The following is a 9,977-nucleotide window of genomic DNA, read 5'->3' as shown; positions in this document are numbered from 1 at the left end:
TCTTTACCCAGAGGAGATGCCAGGTTACTGAATTTACTCACAGAACCCTTCCGAATCCTTTGTTACTTTGTGTGGATTTCATCTGTATAGATGGCACATTAATAATGTTCTAGGGCCCAGAGAACTAATTATTTACCCACAGATCAAATCTGTCTTTCTCATTTGTATACCTTGCAACTGCAAGGGATGGGAGTTGGCAAACTTGTTAGCACTGTGTGAGTCTGGATACAGAGAACATTTATAGAACAAATTCTTGTCTGTGTTTAGGCATGGATGCTGATCTTAAATACTTTTGTACTAATCTACTGGGGCACTTGATTCAGTAAACATTTACTGAAGACCTACTTTGTATGCTGCCAAATGCTGAATATAGCCATTGCGTTTCACTGGGTGCAGGTGTGCATTTCATAAAGGAAACACAGCAGTACAAGAAGGAAAGTACATTTCCTTTACTAGGGAGAAGTAGCAGATAGATCAAATTTTGAGACTTTTTTTCCCCTCTCTTGCCCTGAATCTTTTCTCCCTGTCATCCAGAAAGTCGGGCAGTTTATTCTGCTTCATCCCTTCCAAGGAGGATTATGACACTTTCCAAAGAAGTCACAGCAAACCTTCCTGGATTTTGTTTCCAAAAACCTAAGCCAAGATGAACAAATCCAAACACTTAGAAGGGTCTGGCAGATAAAGTGATGGGAGAAGTGAGCTGGATGGCTCTGTGGTGAGTGGAGGGCATGTGGTTTGCATAAAGAAGGCAGCTGCTGCGCTGCCCCAGGTTTTGTTTCGTTTTGTGAGCCCAGAGAAGCCAGACATCCAAATTTTTAAAGGAAATCCAACTTTTGGTACAAAGAGCTACTGGCCCCAGCCTACTTGGGAGAAGAGAACTAGATGAAGAGATAGGTTCCCCGAGACTAAAAAGGGATTTTCCTGGGTTCAGAAAGGAAGATAATTTTGTGCGCTCTATAGAAATAGAGATCTTTACCCACAGCCTTATGGCAGCCTCTGGGTTGATTGAGAGGAGAGAGATGACTTCATGGTGCCCTAGGGAGGTGGGATCCCAGGCACTGAGATTTCCAGGGAAGCCTCCAAAAATTTCAGTCAGCCAATAAGATGAACTTTGGTGTAGAATCCCGTTTTAAGGGAAGACAAGGAACTATGGATATAAAAAATAAACTTAAAATGCTTAATTCCTTGCATAAGATAGTATTTTATCGAGGAGCCTATAGCAGAGTGGTTTAACATAACCTGGTTTCAATTACTGAGTTCAGACCATGAATTGCACATTTACTTGCTGTGAGTCTTGAGGAAACATGTAAACTCTCAATGCATCAGTTTCTTCATGTTTAAAATGGGAATGGTACTTAATAATACTAAGCCTACTTCAGGATTATGAGAATTAAAGTAAATAATATGTGTATATCTGGTATGATGAACAAGCAAGACTCATGAGATACAATTAGAAATCATCCTTATTTTAACTTCCCACTATCCTTTTAAAATTTATTTAGAAGAGAAGTCCTTCTTCTGCTGCTGGCTGAAAACACAGGCTGATGGATGAATTTTCTACTTCATTTTAGATATTAAGACCTTTTTCAGATTTCAAGGTTGCAAACAGAATCTTAATTCTGAAAATGGTCTGATCCCACATACCAGTAAAAATTCCAAATTTGATTTAAAGTTCAATCTTCTCCTCTCTTTCACCTGAAAGATGGGAAAGGAGGGAAGGAAAGCTCTCCCTTGTTTGCTACTGCTGTAAGATGGCATTGTACACACTGGGCCTGGCAGTTAAATACGGATGACTCCTTGGCCATTTTATATATCCTTCGGGGCCCCCATGAGAACTTACCAATACAAGCCGTGCCTTGTCTTCCAGTTGCCACTTTCTCCCTCACTCCCTCAGTCCCCGTTTTCTTTTCTTTTTCTTTCTTCTTCTGGAGGTCCACAGAGCAGACTCTATTGCCTTCTGTCCTATTGCTTCCCCAGACAGTCCTCTGGGATAGGTTTTAAAACAGCTCCATGCTGGCACATGGTAAATGTTTTTTAAAATGTCATTATTATCACCACAGTTGGAAATAACAGGTTGAGAGGATTGTATGAAAAGACATATTTATCTAGTTCCAAATTAGGCACCTTATACTATAGATACATTTTAAGAATGTTTCTTTAAATGAAAATTTGACAATTTGATGCTTTTCCCACATACCTATTGTAAGTACCATACATGAGTTTACAAAGTATGAATGGGCCAACATAGGATTCATTAACTAAATATATGTGGAATTTTATGAAAGGGGCATTGAAGGCTTCCTGAAAGGAGGCAGCATTTGAATTAAGCCTTGGAATTTGAAGAGGGTTTTACCATGATAGGCCCAGATGGTGGGAAGGGGAAGGAGTGGGAAACCAGAGGCAAAAGAAATGTGTCTGGAGCTAATACTCATGAGTGACAGTGTGTTACAGCAGAGGTTGATTACAGGTAAAAGTTAAAGCTAGTATTGACTGAGGATTTCCTGAGTGCTTCATTTGGACTACTTCATTTATTCTTCTCAAGTTTGTGAGGCAGGTACTGTGAGTATCCCTCTGTTATGCATAAGGACATTGAGCCTTAGAGAGGTGAGGGTAGTGGCCTGAGTTCTCCCAGCTGGAGAGGGCAGGACATGGGATTAGTTCTGGCTGTCTGACCTGGGCAGGGCCATGCCTAACTACTGAATTATGCAGGGCCCTTAGTTGTTAGGGGTTATAGGTGGCATTCACAATACACATTGGATCATAAAGAAGGTTCAGGATGGTCTGCATAAGAAAAATTTTAATTTTATACATCAATCTTTGAAAAACTTAGTTTTTCACTATCTAATACTTTAAATAATTTCCGGCCATTCCTTTCTTCTTCTTCCCTTCCTCCCTCCCTTCTTTCTTTTTTTTTTATCAAGTTGTTATTAATCCCGGGGCTGTGTTAGTCCCAGGATATATAATGGTGAGCCAAAATATATGCAATCTCTGCCCTCATGGGAATTATATTCTCGGGGTGGGAGGGAGATAGATATTTAAATAATTTCTAAGATTAAAATTGCAAGTATGACTTTTACCTAAATGAATGGAAATTTGAGCTATTACAGCTTAAAGTGGGAGCTTTGATTTGAAAGGCCAGGGGAGAATTAGTGACTTTGAACCAAGTTCTGAAAGATAAATGAGAGTTACCTAGATGAAGCAGGAAGAGAGGAGTCCCCAGGCAATAGGAGCAGCATATGCAAAAGTCCTGTGGTAGGAAGAAGAATGGGCTGTAAAGGCCTGAGTGGCTAAATCTGAGCATACCAGAGTGGGGCAGTGTACAGAGCAAGACTGGAAAGGTGGGGGCCTGGTCATGCAGAGTCTTGCTGTACATGTTAGAGCTTGATATATATCCTAAAGGCAAGGGGTTCTGACTTTTAAAATGAAGCATTTTAAGCAGGGGTGGCCCCATGCTCAGATTTCATTTTGAACATACAGCCCTAGCTGCCCTGTGGGGAGCAGATTGGAAGCGAGAGAAGTGGAAGGAGTTGGAAGAAGTAGATTATTCAGTCGACCAGATGAGAGAGGCATTGCTTAAACCAGGGGGTGGCAGTGATGAAGGGAGATGGGGGGATTCAAGAGACGTTTAAGGGGTGAAATCAACAAGACTTTGGGATTGACTCCATATGAGGGGTGAGAAACAGGGGTGGCATTAAGCAGACTCTATGTTTCTGACTTGGAAACTGGTTGGTTTGCAATCATTGAGAAAAGGAAGGCTAGCAATAGTTTTGTTTTGTTAAGGATTGGGTTGAGAGTAGCAGGGAAGACCATGAATTTTGAGTTAAAGCACCTTTCGGATCTCAAAGATTTTTGGTAATGGAGTTTTAGCTTTGACTTACAATTTATCCCACCAGTACCCTGCCTCTAATTTCCCCATTCCTGGCTCAGTTCTTATCCTGTGGGAAAACTGGGTCATCATAGACTGACAGTCAAGGGCTGCTGTCCAATCATTCACTGGACATGCCCTATAGCCCCTCAGATTCAACCTCTCCCTCCTGCAGATCCCAGAGCCAGCCTGGCTGCCCAGAGGAGACCTCAGATAGCTCAGGTGCTCTAGGCTTGTTACCTCAACTCAGACTACAATGTGCGACCCCTCCTGATGCTGATAAGAGCTGTCCAGCTGCTCCTACCTCGCTTCACTCTTGCTGGTTTGGCTTTATCATCACTGGCTCCCCTCTGCCCGTGTCTAGTCTGCCACCTCCTCTCCACCTCCTTCCCAGCAGTTCCCAGCATGTCTTATGGAGGGCTCCACATTATATGACTGGCGGAGATTAATCATTCCTTCCTTCCTTACTCTGGTCCTTCCCTCGGTCCTTCCTCAGAAACAATTCATCATTCTCAAGTGAAGCTGCTAACCTGAAAACTCTCCACCAGATGGCACCAAAACATTATATTCCAAGTATTCGGTCCTCAGTACACCTTCAAGAAAGCCCAAAGGTTCCACTACTACGAGATGATAAAGCACAGCCCCAGGTGCCAGTTCAACAGAAATTAAAATTCCCACTCGAACCTCCCAGAATATTTGGTTTTGGATTTTGGAGAGAGAGAGAGAGAGAGAGAGAGAGAGAGAGAGAGAGAGAGAGAGAGAGTGAGAGTGAGAGAGAGAGAGAAAGGGAGAGGGAGAGGGAGGGAGAGAGAGAGAGAACCTTTCTCAGTAAATGATCTTTATTTTTTATTTTCTGCTCTTTAGATTCTGGATAAAAGACTATGATGGACATTACAAAATGAGGAACATGAATATTTTCAGGGACACTGTCATTTTCACTTGTGTTTGCTTCACTGTCCTTTTCTTAGTGCTAAAGCTTTGCTTGTTACAGAACTGCATGTCAAGAATAGAAATAAAATAGCTCCCCCTTACCAAAGTAATAATTAAGATTAAGTGAAAACAAATGTATGCATCCAGCATCCTAGTTAAACAGAAGAGTAAAATTAACCATTTTCTCTAGTTTTAAAATGTAACTGTAATTTTTTTCCGTTTCAACATTTAGCTATCATTAATATAGCAAAAATAGTATGAGTGACCATTTAAATGATTAAAACAGTTAATGAAATTAACATATCTTCTTGGTATTATCTTCTAACTGTGGGATAGTTTTTTCTTCAATCAACATAATTAACAATTATGTTGTTGATGACAGTTTAAGAGACTTTGAGGGTTGTTTGTTGTTGTTAGTAATATTTCAGTGGCTTAAAAAATACCACACCCCTTATAAATTAACATTTTTAACTGGGTGATCAAATGTCTGTCTGGCGAAATTTAGTCAAAACTTCATATGAGAAAATATCTATAAGGATTTGTTCTTTCAAATTTGGAGATCTGGGTACTGAGTGATTAAAGACTTTGCCAGGGGATGGAAAATGGATAAAGAAACAATAGATGTTAAAATTTACTATTTTGATTCTTCTTTGGAGGCAAAAGAAATGATCTATGAATAAATGCACAGCATGAAGTGAATTTTAAAAATGAAGACATGTTAAGAAATAATTTGATGTTAACTCAGTCTTGTGTATATGTTTACAATATTTCGTATGTATACTCTTTTGTAAAATTCGGCTGGCCAGCAATTGTAACATGCACATACATATACATAGAGTACATAAATATTCCTTGTTTTGCAAAGGTGTGTGTGCATAGGGGGTGGTGCTGTGTTTTTCCACTGCACAGAATAGAATGTGTCTTGCTCAAGAGCTTGGATGAATGTCCGGCTGCTTCCTTACCCTAGGGAGTCATCTAAACGTCCACAGTTCCCAAAGTGCTTTGGGATCACTTAGGCTAAAAGATGCTACTTATTGTGAAGCTATCTTGTTTTATTCCTAAAGGAATTTCGTCATTTTATATTTGTGAAAACTGTCAATGCATCTTTCTCAAAATGCAATTATCTGAAAGAAGCAAACCAACACAGAGTGGACCCCTTGTCTTCAAAGTCATTTTATTAAGAGTAAATTAGACTGAAAAAGTGATAGTCTGAAATGCATTTGCAATAGATTGCTGTCAGCCTTGCTACCTGTCAAACAGAGAGGCCTGAAGTTTCATAGTGACATATGGATTAGCCCAGTCTTCCCTGCAGCGTGAAAACAAAAGACAATTGGTGATGCATGGGGCAAACTCATCTTAAAACAGAGATATCAACAAAGGAATATGACAGCATGAAAAGACAGAGTGCAGCCTGCTGTCCACATTTACAAAGAGATTCTGTCTGAATCCATAACTTCAATACACTATGAGACAGAAAAAGAGAAAATACACATTAAGTGTAATTGTTCATCGGGTAGTTTGCTATAGCAAATGCTGAATTTCATTCTCAGAAGGGAGAAAGAAGTGGGAACAATGGATAAAATAGCTGCAGTTATAAAGAGTCATTAAGAAGAACCATATGGAATTAGAATTATTTGATTTTTTAAAATCATCCATCATAGGGACTTCAAATGAATGTTCAAAATTCTCATCCATTAATCAATTGAAAAAATAAAGGCTGAAGTCACAAAAGAACCTCAAGAGCAAAAAACTCTTTTCCCAGTTAGAGCTTTAAACTAGACTGGCAAGGTCATTTAGTTCAGGGTTTGTGTGAAAAAGAAGTGCATATCCAAGTTAGAGAAAATCATACAGATCTGCTTAGGTCTGGGAAAATACAGTATGGATTTTTTTTTAACACCTCATGTGAACAATTACATAGGCCACTTGTATGACCAGTAACTTACAATTAAATAGAAATGAAAGTTCCTCTCATAGTCATTTTAATCCATACATCCTAAGGGACTCAGAAAACAAGTGTAATAACTAACACGATGCAAAAGTCAGTGAAGGAAAATGGTGCATTGAATTATAGAAAATGCTGATTTTATAAGCTTAGGATTAGATGGTAAAAGACCAAAGTAAGATAGTTTTGGAGTTATGTGGTGGCCACCAGAGACCCATGCAGAGCTCAGAAGGAAAAGTTCAGGAAAGGGCAACTTTGGGGTATCCTGAAGGAGTTTGCCTATGGGACAGGGGTCAGTGATGAATGCTATTTTGTCAAATCATCACCTGTGTGATGGCTTCCTTTGGCGACAGGGCTGGCTCTGCAGATAGGAATAGGCAGCTGCCTACAGAGGGTCACTTAAAATGGGAACTGGAAGCCGCGGTGGGGTGCCTTGAAACTCCTGTGATTAGTCATGTGTTAAGTGTTCATGGATATTTTACACAAGTGGAGGATGGGGGCATATTTTCTAATTAATGTATTAGGGAGCTTTAGGATATCCATGTCCTTCCTAGGAAAGTGCAGAGTCCTGAAGATAATAGTAAAATGGAACAAATGAGTTTTGGGTGTTTTCCTTGCCTGAGCCAGAGGACACACATATAAGATACTATTGATACATCAGAAGTCATGAGGTTTTGGAGGGGGTTGTGGTTATCAGAAATCGGTAGGGAAGTAGGAAATAAATTAAGGGCATCAGTGGAAGCATTTCCAAAATTCATAATTTTGCCTTTAAGCAGAGTTCTTCCCGGAGAATTTAGCTTATTGATATTTGCTTTAGTACTCTATGGCCTTAAACATGCATAGGAAAATTATGCAGGAATAAAATAGACATGTTTGTTGTACACTTTACATCATTTTTTAACACTTGTGTTTTCTTGTAATGTCCCTTTGTTTTCTCTGTTCATTATATCTTCTGTCAATAAATGTTTCTTTTTGACTAGCATCGACATATATACACTACCAAATGTAAAATAGATAGCTAGTGGGAAGCAGCCGCATAGCACAGGGAGATCAGCTCAGTGCTTTGTGACCACCTAGAGGGGTGGGATAGGGAGGGTGGGAGGGAGACGCAAGAGGGAAGAGATATGGGGATATATGTATACATATGGCTGATTCACTTTGGTGTACAACAGAAACTAACACAGTGTTGTGAAGCAATTATACTCTAAAAAAGATCTATTAAATATAAATACATAAATAAATGTCTCTTTTTCCCACATACCCTTAGGAACCAGCTTTGATTTCTCATTTTTGGAGTCTAAACTCACACCCCGAAACCACAGTGTGTACTCTTCTGACATAATTGCTGTTGATTTCGTTGCTATTAGATTTGTTCTTGTTGTTGTTGTACCAGTGTGGCTACACTATTATCTGAGCATTAACACACTGTGTCAGATAATTTTCAACTGCATAAAAGGGATCATAGTCGATTATCCAAATGAGGGTTTATTTTTCTCTCATAGAAAATAGACCAGGATCAGCCATCCAGGACTTTTACAGTGGCTCTTGTTGACATCAGAATCTAGATGCTTTCTCTCTTCCTGCTCCTCCATTTTTGGCTTATGACTTTTATCCACATGGTCACCTCATGAATCCCAGATGTTTGATCTCTAACCTTTCCTGAGCATTACAAGTGGAGGAGGAACAGAGCCACATGGAGAAAGGGTGGTGTCTTTATCAGGAAAGCAAAGCTCTTCCAGATATCTCCAGGCATCTGCTTACATTTTCTTCACCCAAACTGTGCCTGATGACCATCCCTATCTTGAGAATGCTTGGAAATACAGCTTTTAGCTGGTCACAAAACCAGTTCTCTATTTGTATGGAAGAAGGAAAGACTAGAGATATTGGTAGGTGACTGGCAGTCTCTACCTTACACTGACTTTTCTGCAGAGTATATGTAGAGTGGAATAGGAAAATGCATTTCTAAAAAGATCCCATATTTAACTGCTTAGGGTATAAAGAAAAGATTTTGGAGGGAAATGTAGAGCAATGGATGGATGGTTGAAAATTCTAGCCGGGAATGTTGAAGAGGTCGATGTTTGGCCCAAGTGCACCAAGAAAGCTATTTTTTTTATTTTAAAAGGGTTAGAGGTTGACTTGTTTGGAATAAAGGAAGAGGCACAGGAAAGAATACTAACATGAAGGAAAAGAAAAAGATAACCATGACTTGTTCCTTCATAATGTTTGAAAACCAAAGATAGGTAGGTGAATTTCACCTGTCTGCACCACACATGGGGCTGTAATGATGAATAAAGGCAGACAGAACAGGCCAGTTTTGGCTTCTTGACTCTTTGCTGCTTGGGTGACTCAGTTACTTAGCCTCTATCCCCATGTCTGTGAAATTGAGACATTGGCTATTCCTATCCCATTGCTTTGCAAGATTAAATGTTATAATGCCCAACCCATAACAATCCATCAAACCATGTTAAGTATCATCATCATTAATCTTATGACTGCAGGCCTGGAAATTATTTCACTGATTCTGGCTCTGTCTTCACACAGCTGTTCTGTGTGATCTTGGACAAGTCATTTAACTCTGGGCGCAGATTTTTTATTTCAATAAAATGAATGTAGTAATATCAACCTCATGCATTAGTTGTAACAGACAAATAACAGGCTTATGTAAAAATGCTTTAAATGGAGAATCTTTATACCCAAGTGTGAGATATTATTAGTGTTACTATATTGCCTATACTTTTTTCCCCTTTCCTATTTGTTACTTTTTTTTTTCTCTACTCTCTGCTTACTTTCTCAAATGAAATTGATACAGGGTAGAGTAGCTAATATTTGGAATCTTTCTAAAAATTAGAGTTGACAAATATGGATGGTATTCCATCAATCTGTAGCCTCTAGTGCCCAAATATTTATCTGTGAGAAACTGAGCTGTGGTCTAAAATACTCCTTGTGAGTTTTAGCTCAGATGGAAAAATTGTGTTTTCAAGCTGTGTGTGCCAGAGACCAATGTACTCTTCTGACATGCTACAAGTTCTAACTGCTTCCTTTCGGCTTTGAAAAGTATTAAAATTGTCTACCGTTATGATAAACAATTCCCATTTAAAACAATCTCAGCTTGGAGAGTCTGCAGAGGAGAACAGTGCAGATGATCTGCCTCTGCTGTTGGGAGTTGTCACTGATCTCCACTGCCCCCTGCCTCAGCCCTGGGGCAATTCCACATGCATTCGGCCTTAACAGCACCACAGT

At 39.5% G+C, this 9,977-nt stretch overlaps 1 protein-coding gene across 1 annotated transcript in view; it reads left to right on the top strand.

The window, feature by feature from the left end:
- Positions 1–9,977, top strand: part of LOC309805957 (uncharacterized protein) — a gene marked incomplete at its 5' end in the record, with an annotated part of 119,926 nt that overhangs the window by 93,840 nt on the left and 16,109 nt on the right. The window lies entirely within an intron of this gene.

Source organism: Mesoplodon mirus (genome assembly GCF_964341445.2).
Source record: "Mesoplodon mirus genome assembly, chromosome: 6".
Taxonomy (NCBI): domain Eukaryota; kingdom Metazoa; phylum Chordata; class Mammalia; order Artiodactyla; family Ziphiidae; genus Mesoplodon; species Mesoplodon mirus.
The sequence above is the reverse complement of the archived record's forward strand: the minus strand, read 5'-3'. Positions and strand labels throughout refer to the sequence as shown.